Raw genomic sequence first — 13,434 nt, forward strand, 5'->3', positions numbered from 1 at the left:
TTCATCCAGAAAACTAATGGCTGAAATCATCTCCCTCACTGGGGCATTGAATCAGCAAAGGAAAGTCTTCCAAGACTTCCAGAACCCTAAAACGAAGCCCTAGTACTGGGATTTCAGGCATCCTGGCAAGCTGGGGCGGACAGCTTGGATGCAGGGAGGTCTTCTGTTAATGACACGGGCAGATCTGCGGCTCCAGCCTCCCAGGCCCCAGGGTTTGGCCCTGGTAAGGAGTCTACAGCAGTGCCAGCCAGCAGAAATCGGATGTAAGCCACAAATGCACGCCACGGAGGAAATTTAAAATTTCCTAGTATCCACGTTAAAAAAGCAAAAAGGAGGGTGGGTATAGTTCAGTGGTAGAGTCCATGTTTAGCATGCACAATGTCCTGGGTTCAATCCCCAGTACCTCCATTAAATAAATAAGTAAATAAATAAATAAAATGTTTTTAAAAAGTAAAATAATAGGTGAAATTAATTTTAGTAATATATTTGATTTAACCCATCATACCCAAAGTGTGTTCATTTCAAAATGTAATACTATTTTTTTAAAGTGAGATATTTTACATTCTCTTTCTTGTACTAAGTCTTTGAAATCAGGGTCTATTTCACACTTACATCTCCCAGTTTGGGCAAGACAGACTTTAATATGTAACTAGTGTCTACATATTGGACAATGCAGGTCTGTGGGGTAATTTTCTAACCCTTTTAAAGTCACAAAACCTTTTTTTCCAATGAACTCATACAGAGACTCAGTCCATGTGCTGCTCTGGGTGGGAGCAGAAGTGGAGGTCCTGGAGCTGCCCTTGCAAGTTCCTTCACCTGCTGGTTCCTCTGGGAAGCCCCCCCCCCCATTTCACATCCCCCCAGTTTCCTGCCCCACAGAACGGACATTGAAAATACCAATAATAACAATAACTAACCTTTACTGAATGCTTACTCTAAGGCAGGCATGGTGCTGAACATCTGTCATGACCATTCTGCAGAAGAAACAGGCTCAGGGAGGTACCTAGAGAAATACAGTTGACTTTACAATTCCATCCCCACCCAGAAGTGAGACTGAGGTGGCCAGTCCTCCGTGACCCAGATGGAGGAGCTGGGACAAGGGGGAACAAAGTCACTGCCCCTCCTGTCACCCCCCACCAGGGGCCCCTGCTTCTCAGGTCCTGGCCCTCCAGCCTCACCTGGGCCCAGAGCCCCACCCCACTACACCCCCAACCCCAGCAAGAACCAGCAGGCTTGGTTTTCCAGCAAGTTCCAGGCAGCCACTCTGTTAAATGAATTTAGTTATAAATTTGTGAAGATTTCGAAACTTCAGGGCCAGAAAAGGAAAAACTGAGGGGAAAACACTTCAAAACAACTTCCCCAGACACTACAGGGAGAAAACAAGGTCAGTAAGAAAGCTTTAGGGGGACTTCCACTGTGTGTACGTGTCCCTGAGGCACACCCTCCCCGCTAGACGTCCAGCACAGCAAGAACTGAAACTCAGCTGCTTCATCTGGGTAATTTCTTCACTCCAAGCCTCAGTTTTCTCATCTGCAGAGGGGGTTTCTGACACATCCCCAGGCCTACAGTGAGTTCAGCCCCAGCCCCGTGCATGGCAGAAGGCAGGGACCAGGTGCGGCAAGTGGATGAGCTGGAACTGGGGGTCAGGTGGGAGCCTCTTCCATCTCAGCCCAGCTACTGACTGGGGGACCTGGGCCTCCGTTTCCTCACCTTGTCGGCTTGTTAAAATCGCAGGTCCAGACCCTTCCTGGAGATGTGTTGGCTCAGATACTGGAGGGGTCTGGTGGGGAGACGTCTGGAACTTTGCAGTTTAGAGCCCAGTGCCCAGCTCTTTCTGATACACATTCAGGTTTGGGGAGCACTGGCCTTCATGTTCTCCAAGGGCCGTTCAGGCTCGGGCCTCTGTGGTTTAACTACACTCAGCCATGCAGTTCCGGCCCACAGCCCTGTCCCCTTGTGCCACGGGCCACTCAGTGTCGGCTCCTCTGTCACAGGCTGCCAATGCCCAGACCGGCAGCCAGGCCTGGCATCTGACAGGACCAGATCAGCCCTGCAGTGGAGAACCCCGATTCCATACCCAGGTGTACTCTCTGTAGTGGGCATCCTGCAGACCCAGCCGACACCTGCCTCTGGGAGCGCTGGGCCAGCAGCTATGATGTATGCAGCGGTGAAGGAGCCTCGGGTACTGGAGCCAGAAGGGGCACCCAACTCAGTCTGAGGAGGGAATGGGGGCTGCTGAGGCCATGCTCCTCCGGCCCCGTGGGGATAGTAAACCAACAGCACAGCCCCTTCTGGCCTCTTTGTCATGGGCACACTGGTGCAGGGCCTCAGCACATGCTAAAATAGTTGTCTCCACCCCAGGATTTTCTGCTGCACCCCCTCACCCCCAGGAGAAGACTTCTCACACAGAGTCTCCTTGCCCCCCACCAGCCCTCCATACCACCCTATGCCCCAGGGGGAGGTCTGGTTCAGGTCCTGGTACCAAGTCTTTGCTTTTGCATCAGCACATGCAAATGAGCCTTTGCACACATAGTCCTTCTAAACCCAGTGCCCTGCCTGCCCCGCCAGGTCAGTTCCTTCCTCATCGTGACCTGGCCACCCACCCCACCAAGGCTCTCAGATCTCCTGAGGAAGGAAAGAGTTGGGGAGAAACTCTGAGCGTGCCCTCCAGTTGGAATTTTATGTTGGGTGAGTGACTATTCGATCCTTGTCTGATTTACCCATTAAACTCACATAAGGGTAGACGTGGGGTGGGGCTCTGGTGTACCTTGGGGTCCCTGGAGCCCAAGCTGCCACAGTAGGACTCTACAAACATTTGCTAAATGAATGAATGAGAAGGGCCTCATCTCTCTGCTTTCAGGTGACCTGCTGACCTCTGTTTTCTCTCTCTCTCAGTTACTCTCCATCTGTTCATTGCTGTCTTTTTATGTAGTTCTCCCCAGCAAAATTGTGCATGGGTCTGTTTCTGTGTCCTCGTGTCTTCCTTGGCCTCTGTCTCCCCTTCTCTCGGACCGTCTCCGTGTCCAATCCCAGCTGTCTCTCTCTGACTCTGTCTCTCTGCCTAAATCAGCTCCATTGTGTGATGCTCTCTGTCACCTGTCTCTCCCTGTGCCCTTCCCTCTCCCAGCTATCTTGGGTTCCGTCATTTCTCTCTGTCTCTGTGTCTCTGTGTTTCTGTCTGTCTCTGTCTCAGCAGTCCTTGTCCCCCCACGCTCTGCGACTGTCTCCCCTTGCGCCTCTGTCTCTGTCATCTCTGCTCTCTGCCTCCTCAGGCTCTCCTCTGCTGGAATCTTTCAAGAGCAGAGAGAGGCATGTAATTGAGCTGGGGCCGTCTCCATGGTTGCAGCTGTGGAGTAACTGAAAGATCAATTTGGAACGACCGTCTCTGTAATAATTGCACCTTAATAGTTTCTGTGAGGCAGAGTGAGGCTTGGTGTGAGGTGGCCAGGACCTCCAGGGACCCTGGTGGGAAAAGGCCATCTGGAGTCACCAGTATCCCAGGGCCAGGCTCTGGAGGGGACATTTGGCCTTGGCCAGAAACAGGAGCGGGGTGGGAGGGGGTAAGTGGGGCGGGAGGCCAGGTTTACCCCCAACCCACCCTCCCAGAGGTATCCCAGCCTCCCTGCGCCTACCCACTGTGCCCTGCTCCTGTTTATAATTTATGCTTATGATCGGAATTATCAGCAATAATGATAACATGATTATAATTGCCGAGCTGCCTGGCTCAATTGCAGCACTGTTGGTAAATATTATGATAGAGAGTAGCATGAGGTCACTGCCTTCCAGAGCTTGAGGATGGGGTGGAGGATGGGAGGGCCACAAGGGGTGACGTGGTCCCTCCCCAGCTTCTAGCCGAACCGTTTGCTTATCCATTTTAACACCTAGTAATCCTCCCCGTGTCTACCTTAAGTCATTCCTGCTTTAGGCTCAGCAGTAAGCATTTAGAAGCCTGCAGGGTATCTCCCCAACCAACAGAGGGCATTCCAGAGTCATGGCGTGACTTCCACCTGGCAGGCCAGGCAGGGCAGAAAGGGTGATCCTCCCACACCCTAGTTGGGTTTGACTGGCAATTCAGTCCCACAGGAGCTCAGAGGTGGCCTGAGGGGTCTTGGCAGAGGGCTTAGGGGCAGGACAGGGCCACTGCTCCAAGCACAGTTCCTGGGGGACAGAGGATGTTTCTGGCATCCAAAGGCCCCCCTTTCTGCGCAGGAGAAGTGAGGCTGGAGGCCCAGGGTTAGAATGAGAACAAGAACTGCAACCTGCCTCAGAGGTAAAATAGCTCCTTTAGAGGAGTGCACCCAGCTCGTCCAGGGACAGGGTTGTGCCCGCTGCAGCCACCCGACTGCCCACTGTGAGCAGAGCCCAGCTGATCTCGGAGGGACCTGGCCCTCCCTCAGCTGGTGTGACTGTCCGTCTCTGATGCTATTAAGTGCCTGGTTAGACTAGACTACGGGGCTCTGAGAGCCAGAGTGAGGCCTGGGAGTGAGCACAGCGGTGCCCCGTGAGAGGGCCGAGCTGGTGGTGAGGACCGACCAGCACCCCGTGGGCTGCCCTGTGGGCAGCGGGGTGAGGTTCAGCACCCCATTTTATAGCTGGGGGCTCTGAGGCTCAGAGAGACTTCCCAAACTCACAGAGCTGCAAAGGACACAGCGAGGATGTGACCTGGGCCCCTCTGTGGCGACTCGGAGCCTCCTTGGCCAGGACGGAGCCCGCCTCAGCCCCCAGTCCCCAACGTGCTGCATTATTCATGAGCCCGACATTCCCCGAGGGATAAACACTCCGAAGGAGCATTTCAAATCCACTTTCCTGCTCTGAAAATAAATAAATGAGCAGAGAATGCCAGCGTACATGGAGGCCATGGGCCCAGACTCCTCAGGGCCCTGGGAAAACTCACAGACGCCCTATTTCTGTCCCCTCACCCCAGACCCCTGCCCAGCAGAGCCTGAGGCCTTTGGCAAGCTGGGCTGAGCACAGAAGAGAGTCTGAGGCCAGATGCCCCCTCTGCCCACTTTGCCTGCCCCCGCCCAGGAAAAGCCCACCTGGAAACCCAGGTGACCGAGGTGACCCTGGTCTTTGGCACTTGTTGGATGCTGGGCAGTTGTCACAGTCTCAGATCCTCCAGGGACTCAGCAGCCATCAGGCCCAGCGGCCCTGCCTTGGCTCTTGCCAGGGTCAGGCGAGACCAACACTTAACCGGGGCTTTTGTGGCCTGAAAAATAAATGAGAGGCAGAGCACTCCTGTCTCCATCACCTGGAAGAGGCCCCTGCAGGCTCCCTCTTCCCGAGCTGCCTCTGCCCCATCCACCACCCCATCACACGAGGCGCTGGGCCCAGAACTCCAGGGTGGACCCTTCCCAGAGAGTGCATCAAAGACGGAGATGTTAATTCCACTGAACCTGTGTCAATGTTCATTAAAAAAAGGAGGTTGGTGCTCTGGGCCAAGGGCACAGAAAATGGACTCAGCCTCAACAGCAAGCGGGCAGACTGAGAACGGCCCATCTGAAGTTCAGGTGGCGGTCAGGGACCTGTGGGAGCTGTGCCTTCAGGGCTGGGCTGCTTAGATAAGGGAGGAGGGGGAAAGTGATCCAGGCAGCAAATTCAGAAGAACTCATCAGCTCCCGCCCCCGAGGAAGGCAGAGCTGTGGCAAAACACATGTTCCTGCTGCACAGGAGACAAGGGCGGGGGGGGGGGGGGTACATGGATGCAGGGAGCCAGGGTCTCACCCTCAGAATTTCCCTCCCTGCATCCCCATAACGATGGGTCGCATCCCAGAGCCTCACCCCAAACCTGAGAGCTGAGTGTGGGCGGGACTTCAGCCTCCACCTGCCCTTCCACACAAACTGCCCAGTCACTGAGGTCTCACCTGCCAGGTCCCTGGGGCCCAAGGGACCCTTTGAGATCTCAAAAGGAAAGGGTCCTTTGGGTGACAGAACAAGACTGTTCGCTCTGCTCTGGAGCAGGGAGTCGGGAGTCACTGTGCTACTGCAGGCAAGTCCCTTTCCCTCTCTGAGCCTCAGTTTTTTTTTCAAAATGGGAGGAGTTATCTAACATTCTAATGAATTTCCCTGGGCTTCATCCTAAGTGGTGTAAAAGGGGCCATCTAAGCCAGAACCTAAGGGGACCAAGAGATCAAGAGAAAGAGGTTGTTCAGCTTGATGGTAAAGAGTGCAAATCCCAAAAATAAAAGAAAAAAAAGAGTGCCAATCCCAGCACTGCCCCTTGCTAGCTGTGTGTCTTCGGGCAAATAACCTCACCTCTCTGTGCATCACTAACTTCACTGATGGCAGGTGAGGAGCTTGTGCACCTCAAGGAGGAGCCATGGGAGTCACTACTAAATGGACTCCGGGCATTTAAGCAGTCAGCACTGTGTCTGGCACATGTGAGGCTCCAGAGCATCAGGTGTGAGCACTCCCCCACCACAACCCTCAGCCCCAAGGGAGCCTATGGGGGAGGCAGGCCAGGCACTTGCCAGGACAGGCACACCAGACGTCCAGACCTGCCGAGCCAGGCCTCAGTGGTTGGACGGGCATGGGCAGGCGAGCCGGGGCTGAAGTCCAGGCCACGCTCAGCTCACCGGGGCTCAGAGGTGCGGGGTCGCCGCCACAGTCAGCTCGTCACACTCGGCAGTCCGGCACAGCATCTGCCCACAGCAGGGCCACTTTCTAACTTGTTCAGAGGCTGCCAGCTGTAGGCCACCAGCCCCCTGCCAGCTGGACCCTCCTTAGAGATACCCCTCCACACCTGTGGACATCTGGGTCTCCTGCCCAAGCTTCCGTAGAGCAACGCCCTGCTCTGAGACACAACGGGTGCAGGCCTGCCCCACGTGAGGCTCTGCCGAACCAGGAGTTTCTTGTCACCACCAACGGCCCAGACTGTGTCTTTCTAAGTGCTTGGTTACTTCCAGCCAGCTGTCCCCACATATCCAGGACTCTGGTCTGTGTCATTTCCTGCTCTATGTCCTGTGCCCGGAACACTGCCTAAAGATGTACAACAGATGTGCATTCACTGAATGAGGGGTGGGTGGGCCTAGGTAGGGTCTGGACATGAGGCGCCTGGACCCCCGTCCGTGGGGCACCATCTTCTCCCTTGCCTTGTGAGGGGCTAGTACAAGGCCGCCTGCAGCTGCCAGCCAGGTGGTCACGTGTACACGGCCAGCCAGGCACTCAGAGAACCCCGGGGCGCCGAGGTTGGGTGACCACAGGGCATCCTCAAAGCCGCTTGCCTGCCTGCCTGCCTGCCAGCATTCTGTTCACCTCCCCAGGCCCAGCTCTCACGTCACTGCCTCCAGGAAGGAGTCCCTGATCTCTGCTCGGCCAGCTGCCCGTCTGGGCCCCCGTTGGCTCACAGCACTCTGCTCCTGCTCCATCAGGTTTGTAGAGACCTGGATAAAGAGGAAAAAGAGAACCACACAAGGCACGCTTCTCCTCCTGCCCCGGGGCTGCGGCCGGCTACAGGACTGCAGAGTGAGAGTGCGGGCGGTGGGGGTGGGGGACACACTGTTCAGTAAACAGGAAAAATGTGTCCTTACCGGTACTAAGACATAAAACTTTTTCCTTTCTTTCTCAGTCTCTCTTTCAGCTTATCATGGTGGGTTTTTTTTTTTTTAATTTGCTATTTAATGTCATTCTAAGTAAAGAAAACTTAAAATGTAAAATTATTAGCATTGTGCCATTTCATTCTTTACCATTCATCTTGATATTGCTCGGGGCCAGTTGTAATGCAGCGTAAGCACGTTTAACTCATGTGGAATCACTGAATTTACAGTTTATGTCATGCCTCGTACACGCCTGTGTGTCTCATTCTCACTCCAACAGTGGACACACGGCACAAAACTAACTCAACTGTTTTAACTTCACTTTTTGATAGACACATTCAACTAACTCCCTCTACCTTTGACTTATGATGTGTAAGGAAGGACCAAAAAGAAAAGAAACTCTGAATTGCCCTCTTTTCTTTTCCTTCATGTCATCATTTTCAGCATAAGGGGTTGGCTACTGCAAGAAAGTAGTAAGAAAGAAAGGGTATGACAGGGTTGCTTGGCCCTTTGTGATTCTTAGAAAGTCATTGCCTTCTTTCCACATTCGAAGCAAGTCCAGGGCTTCTCGAGGCTGTCAGTGGCCCGCTGATAAAACACGCGCACCTTGTACTTGCTTCGAGTCTCGCTGAACCTGCTCAGGATGAGTCCAATGGAATTCCGTGCCCAAGGGGCACCGCATAGAACACAGACGTGTTCTGGGTACCCAGTCTGTTCCTGCTCATGCTCCTTGTCCTGCTGGACTTACAAACCAAACGTTCAAGGATAGAATTATTAAGAATTTCAAGATGACAGCAGCAGAGTATCTATCTGAGCGTGGAGCACTTCTGAGTGAGGGGCCCTGGATGGCCCAGGAAGCGGGCCCTGCCAAGTGGACCACAGTTTGCTCATCTGCCTGTTTGCACATCATCAGTGCCCACCTGCAGGGCTGGGTCTTTTTGGTGACCAAAGGGAGTCTGTGAAAACCTAGGGGCTTGCCTGGGGCCCCCACCTCAAGGCTGGTCAAAGGCATCACCTCCAGCCTGGTCCTCCTGGGTCATGGGCCCAAACTTTTGTTTCAGGAGCCTGTTTACTGTCCCCTTATCCCCAGCACATCCTCCTTCCCAGAAACCAGAGACCTGCCTCCCCACCTCTGCTGCCCATAAGCTATGCATCCTTTGGCAGAGCACCTCCCCTCTCCGGGTTCTCAGTTTCCTTGGGGTGAGAGTTGTGATGCGTGGCTGCCTGATCGGCTTTGTGAACTTGACATCAGCCAGGCCCCGACCTTGGGGGAGCATGTAGCCCAGGATGACTCTCTTGCCCATCTCTTTGTCACACTCAGGGACATTTTAGGGAACTGTTGGTGTCCATGGTCACACAGCCAGCCCGGCCTCCTTCCCTCTGGGGGGGCGTTCATCCCAAAGTGCACTGGTTTCCTACCAGTTGGAGTTTCCGCTGACACAGCCGTATTTTCAGCGCTGGCATTGTGCTTGTATTTAGGTCAGGCCTATTTTAATTCCGGGGGACTAGTGCTGGGCTGAGACCGTCTTCTGGGGCTGACACAGAGAAGTACTGGGTTGGTTCAGCCCACCTGGGCTGCTGAGGGTTCAGGTGGCAGAGGGAGGGGGGAGGGAGGTGTGAAGGGAGGCACGAACGGGTAGGTGACCTTGGCCCTGAAGCCCTGGCCCATCTGGAGCCCCTTCTTGGCAAGGACCCCCCGACACACACATTTAGCTGTCTGGAGGAGACCCCTGGACTGAGCATCCGGGGACATGGCTTATGTTCCACCAACAAGCAGTGTGATTTTGGCAAGTGCGTCCTCTCCTGCCTCAGTTTCCCCAGTTGTGTGATGATGGGCTGCTTCGATGATGATAGCCAGCCTGTCTAGGTCCTCACATCCCTGTGGTGAAGGCCCAGCAGCCACTTGCTAGCTGTGTGACCTTGTCAAGTTGCAAAACCTCTCTGTGCCCAAATGGCCCCAGCTGAAAAATGAAGACAAAAATAGGAGCAGTCTCCAGAGGTAGTAGGGCATAGGATGACAGAAGCTCATAAAAGCGGTCACGAGGGCCCTGCCTGAACTTGGTGACTGCTCGGCAGGAGGTAACCATCCGTCACTGGAGGGGCCCATCAGCTCCCAGCCCCTCCTCAGCTCTGGCCCAAGGCATGGAGGCCGGGTGCTCATTGACATTCTGACCACTGGGATCCTTACCCGGCCTGGGTAAACCTAACTGCGCCTATCACCAGATCTGGTAATTAATACCCTTGACGGTTTTTATTGGAATGAAGCAGGACCTGCACCTGACTTGCTTTTTAATTAATAACCAGCCTCCATCCTCGCTCCCCTTCCCTCCCCCTGCTGTCCTTGAGGACAGGCCGGGGTCGGGGACCCAGAGTCACCCAGGCCTGTTTGGCCAGCTCTGGAGGGAGGGGTGTGTGGCGGGGCACAGGTAGGCAGCCCTGCTGTCATTCCACACACACCCCCCTATGTGCTCTGTGCAGGATGGAAGAGCCAGCTCTGGGTGGGGCCCAGCCCAGGGGAGGCCCCCAACGTGGTCCCTGACCTTGGGGAGCATGTAGCCTGGGTGGCTAGACCCACAGACACATCAATTCCAAGAGCAGGTGCTAGCAGAGAAGTGTCTGAAAGAGCAGAGACAGAGACAACCAGCCTAGCGAGGAGGCCCTGGGAAGGTGCCTTTGAGCTGAAGATGCTTGAAGATGACCTATCTGTCCTGGTGGAAAAGAGTAGACACCGCGGTCCCAGGAGGCAGGAGTGGCCTGTGCAAAGGCTCCAAGGCTGGGGTGATCAGAAGGATGCTCCCTTTGCTGGGGTACTGGGGAGCCCTGTGGACGTGGTGGGAGATGAGGCTGAGGGACCAGACAGGATGGACCTTGAGCACAGGGCTGGGGGAGGCCGGACTTTCTCCTCGGGGCAGCGGGCAGCCTCAGCAGGTTACATACAGACAAGCGATGTGGTCAGATTTGACTCTTAGAATCACTGCTTCGGTGTCCAGTGTGCCAAGAGGACTAGTGGGAGCAGGACTACAGTGGGGATCCCGGGCTGTCAGAGCTGGGTCTCTGCTCAGGCTCTGAGTCCTGGTCATTTCACCAGGGCCCCAGGAGCCTGGACCTGCCCAGGGCACAGGGCCAGCTGCCTCCCTCCATCCCAGAGCTACCTCCTTCCTTCTGCTATTTTTAATATAGAACCTTGTTGAGATTCAAATGAGCATCTCCAATCTGGGCATAATTTCCCTCAATTAACATTTCTAAGGTGCTGAAGAAGAGAATGCACACTCCACAAGCAGGGACCCCTTGCTCTGGGAGGAACCCCACTTTGCCGGCAAGGGGCATGTAGCCATCACCCTGAAAGCTTAGTCCCAGACAAGAACTTGCTGAGCCTGACAGTGTGAGCTTGGGTGGATCCTCTGCCTCTCTGGGACTCAGTTTCCCCTTTGTGAAATGAGGGGGCTGGTGGTGTGACCTCTAAGGACCACCCACTCCGGGCTCAGAAGTCACAAATTGGCTCCTTTCCCTTTGGCAAATTTGTGAGGGCGATGAGGGTGATGGAACCCATTTAACAGATGAGGAAATTGAGACCCAAAGGGAGGGATTTGCCCAACATCACTCAGGGCTTCAATGACAGAATCAGACCCAGTCCTTGCATCTCACTCCAAAGGGTCTCCCGAGCTTTACAGGCTCCCAGGGAATGTGGGGAGATCAGACCCTCCCAGGAAAACAATGAAGGGAAAAGTGAGGCAAGACAAGGAGGCCACAGTCCCTGAGCGCCGGGGCAGCCAGGAAGCCCTTCCTTTTTGTTCTCTAGGTCTCAGCCCCAACTTGCCTCCTCCAAGAAGTCTTCCCAGCTCTCTCACTTCTCTGAGTTACTTCATCCCTGACTGCCCACGTTGCCCACTGACACCTGATCCTACCAGGATGCTCTGGTCTCCTTGATGGCCATGGCTTCACTGAGGGCAAGGAGGGAATCCCCTTAGTTCTTGGGCTTCCGGCTTCCTAGTCCCACGTGTGGCTTAGCACGGATCTGAGCACACAGGACTGGCCATCCCCAAATGCCTGCACTTCCAACACTCCACATGTGCTAGACACGTGAGTGAGTGCCAGCCCCCAGGTGCTGACACAGGTCACTCTTTTTGCAGCTGGACTGGATGTTCCCAGAGGGCAGCGATCAAGTTTGTCTCTTCATTTTGGATGACAAGTCCTACCCCAGAATTGCCATGGACATGGCTGAGTTTACTGCTGGTGCTCAACAAGGCATCTGGAATTGAAAGTACTTTGCTTCTTGGGTCCATGTCTCCTTGTCTGCAAAATGAGAATCCATAAACATTTTATGGAGCATCTGCTACATGCAGGGCACGGTGATAGACCCTGGGACCCACAGAGGAAGGACATCTGACCATCCCCGTCCCCTTGGAGCCAGGAGACAGAACATCCAGGAATAAATAGCGGGCAATTAAATGGATGCTCTGAGGAGGGCAAGTAATAGGCTATTGGGATGAGAGAGAGGAGAGGAGAGAAGAGAAGAGAAAACAGTGAGGGAGAAAGACATACTAGCTTCTAAGCTGGACCTAAATGATGGGAGAGGAGCAAGGACGGATCAGGAGGAGAACAAAGCCTGAGTGCCACCCAGGAGGCAGGAGACAGCGCAGGAAGCGTCAGGAATAATGAATTGTCCAGCTGGACCCAAATGTGAGCAAGAAGACAGGAAAGGGAAGTGGCAGACCTATTGGGAAGGGCCCTGCAGGCCGGAGGTGGTGGGTGGCAAAGTTGTAATGTTGGGGGGACATGATGCCGTTTGTGACACTTTTGCTGTTGGTGTCATTACCAGATGTCCTTGACTCATTGTATTTCCCAGTCTTCTTTCCAACTGGATGTGGCCATTAGACTGACATCTAGCTGATGACATGTGAATGAAAATGTTTTGTGGGACTTCTGGGAAATCTCCTTGCCTTACCTTCTTCATTCGGCCATCTAGAATGTAGGCATGATGGCTGGAGCTCCAGCAGTCATTTTGGACTTTGCAGTGACTTCAGGATGGAAGCAACATGCTGATTATGGCAGGACAAAAGTTAGAAGCCTAATTCTTGGTATCACTGTGAATCAGTCATAACAGTTTTTCTGGTTTTGTTTAGTTTTGTTTTGTTGCCTACCTCTTTATTACACCTGAGATAGAAATGACCTTAAATAAGAGAGAACTTACTTAAGCCATTATTGCTTTGGGTTTTTCCAATTCCCTATCCTATATTTTCTTTTAAAAGTTTCACAACTTAACTTTTCACATGTAATTCTTTAATTCATCCGGAGTTGATTTTTGCTTATGTGGGAGGTGGGAATCTAATTTTATTCTTTTTCCATATGGACAGCTAATTGTCCTAGCATCATTTATTGAATAGCCCAAAACAAATACAAGGTATTTTGGAATAAATTTAGTAAAAAGTTACTCAAGACCTAAATAGATAACATCGTGAAATTAATTTAGGGACATAAATTTAAAAAACACTTAAACAATGGAAAAATACACCATGCTTAGAGATGGGCAAATAATTCATGGGTGGGAAGATAATACTCTCTCAATTAATCCATAAATTCAATGCCACCCCAATCAAATCCTACTGTGGGTTTTCCAAGTTACATTTGCAAAGATCAAATAAAACAAAAACAGGTTAGGAAGTTAAGGAAAATAAGGACAGGAAAAGAAGATAAATCCAGATGTGACGGTTTGTGGGTTACAATTTCCCTACAAAATTTTTGGCATCTGATATACAGAGCAAAATGTGATCCACTTTTATCTAACAGGTAGAAGCTCGCCATTACCAGGTAAATACAGTTGTCCTGGAAGTGGTGGAGGTTTGAGGGGGTGATGGCTAAGGGGTTTCTTTGTAGGGTGATGAAAATGTTCTGAAATTGA

The sequence above is a fragment of the Camelus dromedarius genome, chromosome 24 (genome assembly GCF_036321535.1).
Source record: "Camelus dromedarius isolate mCamDro1 chromosome 24, mCamDro1.pat, whole genome shotgun sequence".
NCBI lineage: Eukaryota > Metazoa > Chordata > Mammalia > Artiodactyla > Camelidae > Camelus > Camelus dromedarius.